At 41.4% G+C, this 15,920-nt stretch overlaps 1 protein-coding gene across 19 annotated transcripts in view; it reads right to left on the minus strand.

The window, feature by feature from the left end:
- NEK10 (NIMA related kinase 10) overlaps nucleotides 1–15,085 on the minus strand; it is a 178,728-nt gene extending 163,643 nt beyond the window's left edge. For 14 of the 19 annotated variants that reach the window (XM_084990133.1, XM_084990132.1, XM_084990131.1 and 11 more), the window contains exon 1: nucleotides 14,880–15,085. The gene's annotated coding sequence lies outside the window, so the exon portion shown is untranslated. Of the gene's footprint in view, nucleotides 1–14,697 lie in introns of all 19 variants that reach the window. The other 5 variants (XM_084990126.1, XM_084990128.1, XM_084990122.1 and 2 more) reach the window with 2 other exon arrangements.
- Nucleotides 15,086–15,920: the final 835 nt, after the last annotated feature.

Here is a 15,920-nt window from a genome sequence, read left to right on the forward strand (position 1 = left end):
GGCAATGCCAGATCTGAGCCACATCTGCAACCTACACCACAGTTCATGGCAAGGTCAAATCATTAACCCACTGAGTGAGGCCAGGGATTGAACCCACATCCTCATGGATACTAGTTGGGTTCTTGACCTGCTGAGCCACAATGGGAACTCCAGCTGTGTGATTTTAATTAGAAGAAATGGGTTTAAATCTCAATGTAGATTTTGGCATGGTTTGAGTCCTAGTCCATGGGTTCAAGTCCCTGGCCTAGATAACTGAGGTCTCTCCTTTCAAATAACACTATTGCTTTCACTGCAACCCTGGATGTTTCTCTGAGAACCACTGCCCTAAGCACAGAGCCTGAAGGACTAAGCCAGTAGGTATCAATTCTGGGGCAACCAAGGGAGGTAAGAGAGAGCCTGGGAGGGGAGGACCTTGGCCAAGCAGTGTTGGCTTGAATGTGGATTGTCCACTTAACTCAAGGATCCTACTTCTCTGGGGTTCTCTGTACAGTCTCATTTGGAAAAAAAAAAAAAAAAAGATACAACCGCTAAAAATAAAAATAGAAAATCACTTATTTTCTAACACTTATTTTATAGATGTGATGAGGCCAAAGAGATTACAATACTTGCTGTACAAACACTTGTATTCTTCTGGGCATTTTTCTTTGATTCTAAATGAAAAAGGTGAAATTTAATTTTGGGGTTTTTTTTTTTTCAATATTTTTTCTTAAAAAAAAAGAAGTGGGCACAGAAGTGAAAGATTAGATATAAAATTCAAATGAATGTTACTTTAAGAACAGAAATTTTCAGTATCTTTCCTTTGTGCATGTCAGTCATGGAATCCAGAACTATCTCAGATGGGAGACGGAAGATCTCTCCAAACCTCACAGGATGACCAAACGGATTGGTATTTACAGTCCTCATCAAGTACAGACATAATCACCATTCTGACTCATTGTTGAATTTTTTAATTCATTTTTAAAAAGAAACTCTTGTAAGTAATTCCTATCTCCTGTTGTCATCTGAAGTTTGGGTTAACACTAAAAGGAAGTCCCCAGAGATACACACCTCATTTACTTGAGATCTCTTGGTAATTGCAGGGTAAGCACATGTGACAGGAAGATATCCATGCCATGGTACAATTAACTAATTGTAATTAATATAAATTGTGTAATATAAATGCACTAAGTAACATGTCAAGTATTTGTGATATGGTTTTCAGATTCTCTGCCCATTAGCTACTCAAGAGATCCTTAAATGGCCTCATCTTTACTAAAGATAAAACAGAAAATCACTTGTGTCATTTGGGGAAAACAGCTTCAAATCCCACAGAAACCTGTTTTTCCTTCTAATCACTTAGGTTGCATCTTTGTAAATATTCCATTTTATTTATTGCATTTACTAATGGTTGAAAAAAAAAAGCACGGAGAATATAATAATGAGAGTTTGGCACAAATAAGGAAAATTATCTTTTTGCCACATCTGGTTTATTATTTTTTAAAAAGACACTAAAATAAATTGTTATGAACCCTGCCATGAAAAGAAACTAGAACCTGTTATACCAGCAACAGGGAGTCCTTAATTCCTTGGCTGAATTATGGCTGATCTCCGTGTTAGATGCCTTAAGTGCAGTTCTATCTATACTCAAGTAGGCATTAAAGAAACTTAGAGAACTTTCAGTCCCACAAAGAGCAGAAAATGCAAAATTAAAAAAATAATTCCTCTAATTCCTTTACTGTAGATATATTTTCTTAAAACACCTTCAAAATTTGAAAAAAAAAAGTGATTAAAATTAAGATATAATTGGGAGTTCCCTGGTGGCTCAGCAGGTTAAGGATCCAGAAGTGTCAATACTGTGGCTCAGGTTCAATCCCTGGCCCAGGAACTTATGCATGCCATGGGCATAACCTCCCCAAAAAAGGATATAATTAACATAGAGCAACTAGAAATAAGAAAAATGTGTTAAAATGTATTGATTAAATGTTGTTTTCTCAGTCTTGAGAACTACCATGGTGATGCAAGTGGCTTACCTTAGGGGAAGCTGACTGGAGAGTATTTGGAAACTCTCTGTACTATTTTTGCAAGCTTTTCTACAACTCTCAAGTTAATTCAAAATAAACACTTAAAAGTGCCTTGGCCACTTGAGCAGTCAAAGTAAAGTGCTCTGAGTACAGAGAAGGAGTTTCTTTTTATAAAGAATAATTGCACTTAATCTCACAGATATAAATGCTTGGTCTTTTCAAGTTGGTTGTGTTTTAGAAAACTATAAATCCTACACAGAAAATGTCAAGTTACATTGGAAATGGCTAAATCATGCAAATACGTGATAAGATCATTAATCCCTCCAAAACCAAGTTGGAGGAGGGTGTTGAGGGGAAGAGGTTGGATTTTTGTTTTGTCTACAGAAGAGGTAATTTTCTTTGGCTTGGGGTTGCCATGCTTTTTGAAAATTACCCATGTTGTAAGAAGGTAAGGGATAAGCAGCTTCTGCTTCTGATTTCACAGCTACTTGAAAATACTATGTATGGTCCCACTATTATTAGAGCTTGTAAATCTCTAAAGGAAAAGGACAAATCACTGGAAAATAAAACACACACACACACACACATTTTAAAAGTAAGTAATCAAAATTCAAGCAACTCCTATAAGAAGCATGACTTTTTATTGCTCAAAAAGGGAGTCTGATTCTCTGAACCATAGGCTTGATTTTATTCCATATATCACATTGCTATTGTTCTTCAATGGGAAATACATGTAGAGCTAACAGAACAGATAGTTAGTTCAAGAAAGAACCTCCCAGAGCATCTAGTATTAGAGGTCTATTGCCTTCCAGGCCCAGGAACACCACTAAAGGAATGATAGGTGCAAAGCAGATGACCGAGCAGTGATGCCTAAGAAGGTACACTCTCCCTAAAGGGGCTCAAAAGCACACATTAAAAATGAAGCAATGGTTGAAGATTGCTCAGTATTTGGTTGTAATTTTGTTGTTTTTAGGACAGAAGTTGAGCTCCAGTCCCTCTATACCGCCATCTTAATCTTGTAAAGCTTAAAGTCTTTGAGACACTAAAACACTTGTGAAAAACCAAGTGGAGCAACAGTTGGAAATTCGAGTTTAATGATGTTATTCTGCAACTTTAGGCAGATCACCATCTCAGATCATCAGTTTTCCTATCAACCCCCTCCCTAAGGAGTCACTGGCAAGGTCACCAGCTGGCTTGTGTATCCGAATTGTCTGGCCTGTTTATTTTCCATTAGGAAACCATGTGTAGTGGTCCTGAGTTTGAACATAACTGGGTAATGAGAATGTCACTAGAATGTAATTATCCTTCAAAAAAAAAATGAAGCAATGGATTGGGGTTTGGGAGTTGGCCTATGGACACTATTGTACATGGACTAGATGGTCAACAGGGACGTACTGTCGAGCACCGGGAACTCTACTCAATATTCTGTGACAGATAACCTATGCGGGAAAAGAATTTGGAAAAGAATGGATGTGTATATGTATAAATGAATTACTTTGCTGTACAGCAGAAATTAACACATTATAAAGCAACTATACTTCAATAAAATTTTTAATTTTTTTAATGTAGTAAAACAAAACAAGATCCCAGCACAGGACAAAAACAAATAGATCTATGGATCCCTGGTTGCAGATCACGATTTAGTGCCCTTCACTGAATACGCAGGGACATTGAGGCTCAGAGAGATGAAATGTGTCCAAGGCCACACAGCACTTTTAGGTGTAGGAGGAAAACAGCCTGTTCACCTTCAGGGTCTAAATCTTAACAGCCAACTGAGAAGGAGATGGGAAAGAGAGAACTTGTTGACACTGGCCTTTAGCCCACGGCAAAGGGTGATACAGTAACAAGTGACGCTTGCATAACTCCACCTCCTGGCCCCTGGCACTTATAAATACCCATCCATTCACCCTGGTTCACTCATGTGAAATAGGTAGGTGGTGTATCTTCATATCATCATATGGTGCAAAACAAAGACACCTGCTACAGAACTGCCAATGGCAGAAGTGTCATCAGCTAAGGACAATTATTATCATGGCCCTGATCTCAAGTCAGCAGACTTGACACCTTCCTTAAACAAACTGTTTATACTTTTTTTGTGTGTCTTTTTTTTTGTCTTATTTTTAGGGCTACACCAACGGCATATGGAGGTTCCCAGGCTAGGGGTTTAATTGGAGCTTCAGCTGCCAGCCTACGCCAGATCCGAGCCACGTCTGTGATCTACACCACAGCTCACAGCAATGCCAGATCCTTAACCCACTGAACAAGGCCAGGGATCAAACCCGCGTGGTGCCTAGTCGGATTTGTTTCCACTGCGCCACGACAGGAACTCCTGTTTATACTTTAAACAATCTTCTATGCTATGTTTAAACAAGCACTGAAGGGGTAAAAGGTTAAAAAATGATAGTAGCATCCTGTCTCCTACTTATTCCAATTTTTAGGGGGCACCTGCTATGTGTTAGACACACCTTTAAGAAGTTGCCTTAGGATTCTTCCAGTGAATACTAACCCAAGTTGGACTAAAAGCCCCGCTCCAAAGTCAACTAAGACATGAGGTAACAGACGCCGTTATAATTTTTTATTTTCAAGCTTTATTCCTACTTCAACTCACATCTTTTGTGATAAAGGGAAATGCCTGCAGATATGAATGTAATTTCTCTGGATCCCCTCAACTGCCACTGTGATATATCTGTGTTTATGCCTGGTGGGGCTGCTAATTCAAGTCTGCTCATGACACAGCTTATAGTACGTCTGTGTTAGAGCAAATTAACCAAAGACCCATGTATTAAGTGGTGATATTTTAAAAGAGAAAAATGTCCAGATGATATGAATAAAGAATTTATATGACTCAGTCAATGGAAATAGCAAAGTAGCACACAAAATTTCTCTTTACTCATTGACCTCCAAACATAGTATGATTACATTTGATTCTCTGCTTCTGTGTGAGAGAGAAAGGTGACAATGATATTCATTCACTCCTACAAGAAATAATCTTTGATCTCCTCATATGTGCCAGGCACTGAGGACACTGCACTGAATAAGACGTGGTAAAAAAATATCTCCACCTTAAACTAGCCATCAGGGAAATAAGTCATGATGATAACTAAGTATGGATTCAGCTCAACTCCCCAGACCGTCAAAGAATGAAGAGAACACTGGGTAAACATATGGATGTTCATAACAACTGGAGGCAATGAATTACTTTCTGAGCCATAAAATAAAATTGTTTTACCTAATAACATTTCATTTCAAGTGCATTTTTGATGTACTGTTCTGACTGTGCATAAGACACTACTGGACATTGTAAGAAAATCCATCCACGACCCATATATGTAGGAAATCCTAAGTATGTAGGTTAAACAACACGAAACTGCTGATATTGCACCTTAAAAAAAAATTTCTATTTTAACATTTTTTTATTGAAGTCTAGTTGATTTACAATATTGTGTTAATATCTGCTATACAGTAAAGTGATTCAGCTATCTATCTATCCATCCATCCATCTATCCATCTATACACACATATACACTCTTCTTTTAAAAAATATTCTTTTCCATTATGGTTTATCATAGGACACTGACCAAAGTTCTCTGCTATACAGTGGGGCCTGGTAGTTTATCCCCTCGGTGTATAATAGCTTACATCTGCCAATCTCAACCTCCCAATCCACCCCTCCCCCAACCACCTTCCCTTTGGCAACCACACATCTATTTTCTATGTCTGTGAGTCTGTCTCTGTTTCATAGATAAGTTCATTTGTGTCATATTTTAGATTCCATATATAAATGATATCATGGTATTTGTCTTTCTCTTTCTGACATACATTACTTAGTATGATAATCTCTAGGTCCATCCATGTTGCTACAAATAGCATTATTTCATTTTTTATGGCTGAGTAGTATTCCATTGTGTATAAGTACCATATCTTCTTTTTTTTTTTTTTTTTTTTTTTGTCTTTTTGCTATTTCTTGGGCCGCTCCCGCGGCATATGGAGGTTCCCAGGCTAGGGGTCGAATCGGAGCTGTAGCCACCGGCCTACGCCAGAGCCACAGCAACGCGGGATCCGAGCCGCATCTGCAACCTACACCACAGCTCACGGCAACGCTGGACCGTTAACCCACCAAGCAAGGGCAGGGACCGAACCCGCAACCTCATGGTTCCTAGTCGGATTCGCTAACCACTGCGCCATGACGGGAACTCCCCATATCTTCTTTATCCATCCTCTGTTGATGGACATTTAGTTTGCATCCCTGTCTTATCTACCATGAATAGTGCTGCTATGACCGTAGAGGTGCATGTATCTTTTCAAATTATGGCTTTTCTCTGGATGTATGCCCAGGAGTGGGATTGCTGATCATATGGTAAGTCTATCCTTAGTTTAAAGAGAATGAATTTCTTACGGGTCAGCCTTATATAAGGGATTAAATAAAATACCAGAAGTGTCAAAAAGCAGAGAAAATTAGTTTCCAAAGGAGACTATAAACTGAATGGATTTAAGGGAAAGGAAGAACAGTGTAGGCTGAAAAAAGAGCTAGGGAAAAGCTCACAAAGTGTGGGCATAAAGAAGGTCCAGAAGAGTGGGTAGGGTGGGAGAAGAAAGGGGTGTGAACAGAGGGATGGAGGCAGACCTGAGACGGGTTTGGGGAGACAGAGAGCAGAGGAGCTGGACTAGAACCAAGGCATCTGGAGAGAGGTGACCGATGGTGGCCTCCAAAAATATAAAGACAACTGGAACCAAAGAGTCTCAAGGGGTCTCCAATCTAGTACCACACTGGGCACAAACCTCAGGAAAATGACCTTTCCTCTTCCCTGTGCCCTTACTCATTTGCTCACTATTTTTCCACTCAGTACGTTTCCTGTCTGTCCATTCCTCTCTGTCCTCACTGCCAGCACCCTCACCCACATCATCGCCCCCCTGAATCACAGTAACCTTTTTTTTTCTTTGCTAAGGCATGCAGCGGCTTGATGTGGGATCTCATTTCCCAGATCAGGGGTTGGACCTGGGCTGCAGAGTTGAAAATGCCAAATCCTAACCACTAGATCACCACCATCTATCAACTATACCAGATCAACTATTTCTAAGTGGACTCCCAACTTCCAGTCTCTGCCTCTTCTCAACAAGTCTGTTCTCCACACAGCAACAAAGGGTACAAATTAGACCACTTGAGACTTCCTGAGCTTGCCATTTCTCTCATCATAAAGACAAAGCATATTGGAGTTCCCACTATGGTGTAACAGGATCAGTGGCATCTTGGGAGCGCTGGGACGCAGGTTCACTCCCTGGCCCAGCACAGTTGATTAAGGATCCTGCGTTACTGCAGCTGTGGCTTAGGTCGCAACTGCAGCTAAGATCTGATCCCTGGCCTGAGAACTCTGTAAGCTTCAGGGCAGCAAAAAAATGGGGGCTGGGGGAAGCATAAGGAGGCCAATGAGGTATCCCATGGGAGGAAGCCTCTGCCCCCCACCCACCATCAGCTCCACTCACACCTGGGCCCTGAGGCCCTGCCCCAAACCTGTTTCTCCTGGACTCCCAGGACTTTTCTTCCTGGACTCCAGGGCCAGATGAGTGCGGAAAGCCCTAGAAGGCTCATCCATCTCAACAAGTCTCCATTCTTTAAGGAAATTTTCACTGACCTCCTTAGAGGCATCACAGCCCAACTAGACACTGTCAATAAAAGGGGCAGATTCAGGCAATAATTCAATACATACACATATCTGTCTCCTTTAGTTTATGATCAGCTTATCAGGGATGGTGATGACAGTCAGTTTGCTCATCCCCAGTCTCCAGCACAGCCTTGCTAGTTTATAACAAAAGACGTATTCAATAGGAGTTCCCTTGTGGCTCAGCAGGCTAAGGATCTGGCATTGTCATTGGAGTGACTTGGGTTGCTGCTGTGGCACAGGTTTGATCCCTGGCCTGGGAACTTCCACATGCCATGGGCATGGATAACAAACAACCTGTTCTATAGCATATAGAACTCTCCCTAGTATTCTGTGATAATCTATGTAGAAAAAAACCTGAAAAAGAATGGATATGTGTACATGTAATTATTATACAGCAGAAATTATCACAGCATTGTAAATCAACTAAATTTCAATCAAACTTTTAATTTCTTTCTTTTTTTTTCTTTTTTTTTCTTTTTCTTTTTGTCTTTTTAGATCACATCCATGGCATATGGAAGTTCCCAGGCTAGGGGTAGAATCACGGCTACAGCTGCTGGCCTATACCACAGCCACAGTAAAGCAGGATCTGAGCCAATCAAATTTTTTAAAATTAAACAGATAATTTTTTTAAAGGAAGTATTCAGGGAGTTCCCGTCATGGCTCAGTGGTTAATGAATCCAACCAGGAACCATGAGATTGCCGGTTCGATCCCTGGCCTCGCTCAGTGGGTTAAGGACCAGCATTGCTGTGAGCTGTGGTGTAGGTTGCAGACACGACTCGGATCCCATGTTGCTGTGGCTCTGGCATAGGCCGGCAGCTACAGCTCTGATTTGAGCCCTAGCCTGGGAACCTCCATATGCCGTGGGTGTGGCCCTAGAAAAAGACAAAAAAAGAAAAGAAAAGAAGTATTCAGTAAATGAATGCTGAATGAATAAATGAATGAATAAACAAATCCCAAGGGAAATGCTCCAGGTATAATGGGAGTGTCACTGTTTATAGATGGAGAATAAAGATCATGAAAAAAGTATCAGCAAATGAAAACTTTACCCTAGCTGACCAGCATTGAGTTATTACAAAAGGCAGATTTGATAAAAATCGGTTTACAAACACAAGGAAGCCACAGAGTAAAGCAGATACTTGGAAGTTCCCTTGTGGTGCAGTGGGTTAAAGATCTGGTGTTGCCACAGTTGTGGCGCTGGCTGCAACTGCAGCACTGGTTCGATCCATGGCCAGGGAATTTCCACATGCCATGGGCACAGTCAAAAAAAAAAAAAAATATATATATATATATATATATATGAAATACAGGCTATTTCAAGTATACAGGAATAAGGAGATAGAATTTCCTACAGGAAAGGTGAGTGTTCACATTCACATACACATGCAGGCATATTAAGGTTGGCGAAGGCTAACAGAGTTGGGAGTGTGAATGCTTCCTGTTACACCACTGGGATGCAGGGAGCAACAGTGGTGAAGAAGACCTGGTTTCCACTTGCCTGCTGAGCAACCTCAGAAAGTCCCTGGGCGTCTCTGATTATTAGTTTCCTCATGTAGCAAAAAACAAAAATAATACTAACTCCCTTATCATATGGTAGTTGGGACTAGGTAGGCGAAACTCCTTTAAAATTGCCCATAGCTATCTATGCTGTGATTGAGACAGCTGTTATAATCATTGGTAATGTTACTCTTACTTCAGCTTGTAGAGCTTGTCATGCTTATTTTAAATCATCTGCCTATAGGAGTTTCCATTGTGGCTCAGCAATAGCAAATTCAACTGGTAACCATAAGGATGCAGGCTCAATCCCTGGCCCCGTTCAGTGGATTAAGGATCTGGCGTCACTGTGAGCTGCAGTGTAGGTCGCAGATGTGACTTAGATTTGAAGTTGCTGTGGCTATGGCATAGACTGGTAGCTGCAGCTCCAATTTGACCTCTAGACTGGGAACTTCCATATGCCACATCCCTAAAAAACAAACAAACAAAAAATCATCTGTCTATATGTACAGACTTTGCTTCTCTGATGACAAATACTAGATGTAAAATGAAAACTTTTTTTTTTTTTTTTTTTGGCCATGCCCTTGGCATGTACAAGTTCCTGGTCCAGGGACCAAACCCGTACCACAGCAGTGACCCAAGCCAGAGCAGTGACAATGTATCCTTAACTCACTGCACCACAAAGGAATACCACAAACGTTTTATTTTAAATGTCACAAATAGTCTTCATTTTGATTTGTTACACCTTATGCTATTTAGGGTTTACTATTATAAGCACTTTGATGTATTCATTTAATCCTCAAACCAATCCTCTGATGTGAATTATGTTGAGTCTCCAACTTACAGATCAAAGAACTGAGGCACCGAGTTCCATAACTTGGCCAAGATCTCATATTTAGTAATAATAACAATGATAATAAAAGCAAATATTCACACAGGGCTTACCCTGTGCCAGCATCATCATAATTGCTTTCTACACACAAACTAATATAATTCTCCCAACAAAATCTGTAAGGCAACTACCTTTACTGTCCCCATTTTACAGATGAAAAAATTAAGGCCCACAGAGGTTAAATCATTTGTCCAAGTCACAGGCTTTAAATCCCTCGTGGCAGTGCAAGAATTTATTTTATTTTATTATAATGATTTTTATTTTTTCCATTATAGCTGATTTACAATGTTCTGTTGATTTCCACAGTGCAGGAATTTAAAACTTGTTCATCAAATACTATACTAACTCTCAATTATCAGTGGCATTTTTCCAGCTCTCTATTTGCCTGAGTGAATTTTCTAAGTAAATGTTTACCATTTTAATCATCAAATACTACATCATACACATTTCTCTCCTATGAATTAACAATTCCTTGTCTTTTATGCAAAATACATTAAATACTGGCTCGTTTTTTCCTGACGGCCCAAGATCAGAGTTATGGTCGCAGTGCTTTATATATTCTACATCTTGTTTTTATTTTTATTTTTATTTTTTTGTCTTTTTATGGAGATTTCCAGGACAGGGGTTGAGTAGGAGCTGTAGACGCTGGCCTACCCCACAGTCACAGCAACACCAGATCTGAGTTGCATCTGCGTGCCACCTATACCACAGCCAGATCCTTAACCCATTGAGCTATTTTGATTTTCACAGGAGGATTATTTTAGTCTCTCTTTTCAATATGTGCCATTTGATGATCATTTTGTCCTTTGACTCTGTGGAGGGCTATGAAGCCAGATCCCAGGCCGACTATAATTATTCCTAATACAGATGGAATAAGCTCTGAGTTAAGCCACCTCCATGGACTTGAGTGAACGTCCTTCATCATGACTGTTGCAGGTTGCAGCTGATGTGAAGAGGAGAAGTCTGATCTCTAGACCTGTATGAGCAATCATTTTACCGAAGGAGAAAACATCTCTTCCACTTGGTGCTCATTTCGTGTTTTTTTTTAAATCACACACATCAGGCATATGTACAAGTATATGCAGAGTTCACTTTGCTGTGGATGACCAGGTCTCACAAATGTGAGACTCATTTCCAAATCCAAGCCACACCACCTGTCCCCAAGGTGACACTTTTTATCCCCCAGCCCCTCTCCACTTTATTTTTATCTCTTTACTTGTCTCTCTCCTCCAAGTAGAACATAATTCATAACCCGCTATAGTCCTAAATTTGTCTATAATGGAGTTCCTGTTGTGGCACAGTAGAAATGAATCTGACTAGGAACGATGAGGTTGCGGGTTCCATCCCTGGCCTTGCTCAGTGGGTTAAGGATCCGGCGTTGCTGTGAGCTGCGGTGTAGGTCTTAGACGTGGCTCGGATCTGGTGTGGCTGTGGCTGTGGTGTAGGCCGGCAGCATTAGCTCCGATTGGACCCCTAGCCTGGAAACCTCCCTGTGCCGTGGGTGCAGCCATAAAAATCAAAAAAAAAAAAAAAAAAGAAAGAAAGAAAAAAAAGAAAGAAATTTGTCTATACTGACTCATGGAATACATTTTACAGGTGAGGAAACTGAAATGCAAACATGAAGGAACCTGCTAGAGGTCCCGTGTCAAGCAGCAAAGGAGCCAGAATTTGAACCTAAGCAGCTGGCGTGAGAGTCTGAGTTCTGTGAACACTGGTCCACTCCCCTTGGGAACCTGAGCCCTAAGGGAACAGGGTCGTGGTTTGCTCGCTGCTAGATGCCCAGTAAACTTCCATTTCTTCCCCACCTCTCCAAGAATGCCACTCAGTTCACTCTGATTCGGTCCTCAAAGTCTTACTGGCCCTGACAGGGAGAGTGACATTCCCTTCTCTCACCTACTTGAAACTTTATTGAGTATACCCTTCTTTTGACCTGCCCTTATCTGCCATAGCACCTTGCATCCATCAGTCAGTCAATAAATTCTCATTGAATGAATCTCCACCTATAAGAGCTGCTGACGTACAAGTTTGTGATCAAGTAGTATAGTGTGAACGGGTAGTAGGATGATGTCCTAGAAACTGAACTTGACTGAATTAGAAGACTGATCTTTAGTTTTGGTGACCTGACCAGGGATATTTCACAGATCCAACCTCAGTGTTCCTTTTGCTTCTTTTTTTAAGACTTTATATTTTTTTTTCAGGCCGTTTTAGGTTTACAACAAGTTTGAGAGGAAAGTACTGACATTTCCCATCTACTCCCTGTCTCTAGACCTACATGGCCTCCCCCATGATCAGGACTGCTCACCAGAATGGAACATTGATTACCAAGGATGGATCTACACTGACACATCATAATAACTCAAAGTCCATAGCTTACCTCAGGGTTCGCTCCTGGTCTTGTGCATTCTATGGATTTCGACAAATGTATAATAACATGTATTCATCATTATAGCACCATACAGGGTATTTTCACTGCCCTAGAAAATCCTTGTGTCCTGACCATACATTGCTTCCTCACCCTCTGTTAATCACTGATTTTTTTTCACTGTCTCTACAGTTTTGCTTTTTCCAGAATGTCATATAGTTGGAATCATACCAAATGTAACCTTTTCAGGCTGGCTTAACTTAGTCACATGCATTTAAGGCTCCTCCATGTCTTTTTATGGCTTGATAGTCAATTCCTTTTATCTCTGAATAATATTTCATTGTTGGATGTGCCACAGTTTATTTATCCATTCACCCACTGAAGGGCATAGTGGTTGTTTGCAGGTATTGGCAATTATGAATAAAGCTGCGACAAACATCCACGTGAATGTTTCTATTTTTCTGACGTGAAAATTTACTAAGTATAAGGCATTGTGCACTTGATATGGGTTGTGTGCATTTTGTCTTTAAAATAATCCTATGAATCAAAAAGATGTGGTACATATATACAGTGGAATATTACTCAGCCACAAAAAGAAAGAAATAATGCCATTTGCAGCAACATGGATGAACACAGAGATTACCATACTAAGTGAAATAAGTCAGACAGAGAAGGGCAGGCATCATGTGGGATTGCAAATATGTGGGATCTAACAAAAAATAGTAAAGGAACTTGTGCACAAAGCAGACTCAAAGATTGCAAAACCAAACTTATGGTTACCAAAGGGGAAAGGCTGGGGGAAGGGATGAGTTGGGAGTTTAGGACTGGAATATATACACTGCTATATATAAAATCAGTAGGTAACAAGGACCCACAGTATAGCACAAGGAAATCTACCCAACACTCTGTGATGGCCCAAATGGGAAAAGAATCTGTAAAAGAATAGATATATGTGCATGTGTATGTATAACTGATTCACTCTGCTGTATACCTGAAGCTAACACAACATTGTAAGTCAACATACTCCAATAAAATTAAAAATTAAATAAAATAATCCTATGATGTGGTTATTATTATCAGCCAACCGTACAGATAAAGAAACTACAGATAAGAGGCCACAGAGCTAAAATGTTGGAGCCAGGACTCAAACCCATGGAAGCCTGATTCAAAGCCTATCTCCTGCAAACTACACTGTACTCTGTTTCTCATGTTAAACTTATGCCATGTAACAACAGCTACCCTTAAAATGCTTTTGCCATGAAATAGAGACTGTGAATTGAAATAGTTTCCAATACTGAGGATCTTGAAATCAAAGTAAAATTGTATATTCAACATTCATCTTTCATAAGCAAAAGCTGTACTCGATGCCGTGAAAAACAGTAATTTCTCATTTTAGAGATTCATTCATTTAACAAGTATTTGTTGAGCCCCTACTATGTGCAGGGTACTAGGAGAGATACAACTACTGGTGAGTAGGATAAACCTGGCCTCTGCCTTCGCAGAGGCAGTCCAGAGGAGGAAGAGGAGAAGTCATTAGGCAACACACAGAGGACTGGGGAGTGAGAGTAGGGTTGAGAAAGGTGCAAAAGTAAGATCCATGACAGGCAGTGTCAGCACCAGGTGAGATAAGTACACACAGGAGAGAAATGTGACACATTCTGGGAACAAAGATGGAACTGCTGATGGAGGAGTGTGGGTGAGAATGATGTGGAATCTTGGCAGGGGGTGAAATGCCCTTACATGTTTTTGAACAAGAACGGTCTAACAACAGATGCAAAAATTGATGCAATAGGGCCCAGTTGCAATCAGGGAAGCTGGATGGGTGTTGAATTTAACCAAGAAACCGATGGAAGCTACAATATAGTGAGAATGGAGATTGTGATGTGGGAACTGATTTAACAAGTATTAGGAAGATACAGCCTGGACTGTATCTGAATAGATGGTGTCCAAGACAGGGAACCCAAGGGCGAGGACTCTGTAAGAACGGAGAGGATGGTGCTTAGGGTTGCAGCATCTGTTATGGTGCCTGAAGGCACAGAATGGAAGAGGCGCACCCACGTGGAAGAGAGAAGCAGAGGGACAGTCAGAGCAGCATCACAGAGGGAAGGGGAAGGCAAAGAAGCGACGCCCATAAAGGGTTGTACAAATTAGCCTCCAGAGGGATAGGAGCAGACTAGTAGAGACCCACTCAGGCTCCACGTAACCTGAATAAGGCTTTCATCGAACTGAAGGAACCATCAAACATCGCTGATGGCACCTTCCCACCATCCATCCGCCCAGCATCGACCCACCTGCTAAGACAGGCTCACAGTGACTCCCACCTCCCGACAGCCTGCACCGTCTGCCCGTCCTCTTGAGGAGTGACGCTCACTTCGTGGCCCCGGGCTGCTCCAGGGGCATCTGCGGGCATCTCCCTGGTGACCCGCCCAAAACCACGCGCCCGCAGAAGAACGCCAGCTCCCGCCTCACTCACCGCGCCCGAGAAGGGCCCCTCCTTCAGGCCAAGCTCGAAGTCGTCTTTCTCATTGTCTCTGCTGCTGTCACGCTGCCCTGGACCGGAGTCCCGTCATTCTCTCCCCCAGCCCACGCCTGGTCCCCTAAACTTTGGGGGCACGGCTGCCAGCAGCACCGTTGGCGATTCAATCAAATCCTCTTTCCGGCCACCAACCGGCGCTACCTGAACCAATGCCAACACCGTTTCTTCCGCCGGCCGACTCCTCAGCCAATCAGGGGCAGCGGTGCTGCAGCGCCATGACGACGGGGACGCTGGCGGAGGTTGCCCTAGCAACCGGAGAAGGCGCAGAGCCGCCGCAGCCAGACCTCAGGCTGCCTGCCTGTGCAAGGGCTTCCTAAACTCTATGGATTCTTCTGAACTTGACCATTTGAAATAAAATGGGTGAGAGAGACAAGCTGCACCATAATATGGCTACAAATGCCCACTGGTGTGTCAGTGTGGTGATTTAATCTCCTGAAACTTGATTTAAAATGAAAATAGTGAGGGATTACTTGATGTCTCTGCTTTGACTAATAATGAAAAGTAGTGCCAAGGGGATAACAAGTTAGGTTTCACTAACTGAAAAATGTATTTTTAATACTGAAAGACTAAGGTACAATTTTGGAAATACAGAAAGGTGAGCTGAACATCACACTCAGGTGAATGTAGCAGAAGGAATTAAACCTCAGAGAACATAAAACCATCAGGAATAATGTTACCAATCAACACACAAAATGTTGATAGGAGGGTCTGATACTCAGGGGAAATAAAGTATTCTTTACACACATTTTAAATATTAAGCAGTGAGACAAAATTGCTCTTCTGTCCTTCATCAGAATATTGTATGTTTCTCATCTTTCTCCTTTGCAACAAAATAACATCATAAATGATGTTTTGGCCTTCACTGAATATAATTAAAAGTTGCATAGGTGATTAAGAGGCACAAGGACACTAGGCTCTGGAGGAGAGCAGCATTATCTCTACCTGATAAGCGTTGGTGCTGTGCTCTGTAACATGGTA

The sequence above is a fragment of the Sus scrofa genome, chromosome 13, assembly GCF_054392235.1.
Source record: "Sus scrofa isolate SSC_HxYL_T2T_F1_AM1 chromosome 13, Sscrofa_HxYL_maternal_Yorkshire_Landrace_v2.0, whole genome shotgun sequence".
Classification (NCBI taxonomy): Eukaryota; Metazoa; Chordata; class Mammalia; order Artiodactyla; family Suidae; genus Sus; species Sus scrofa.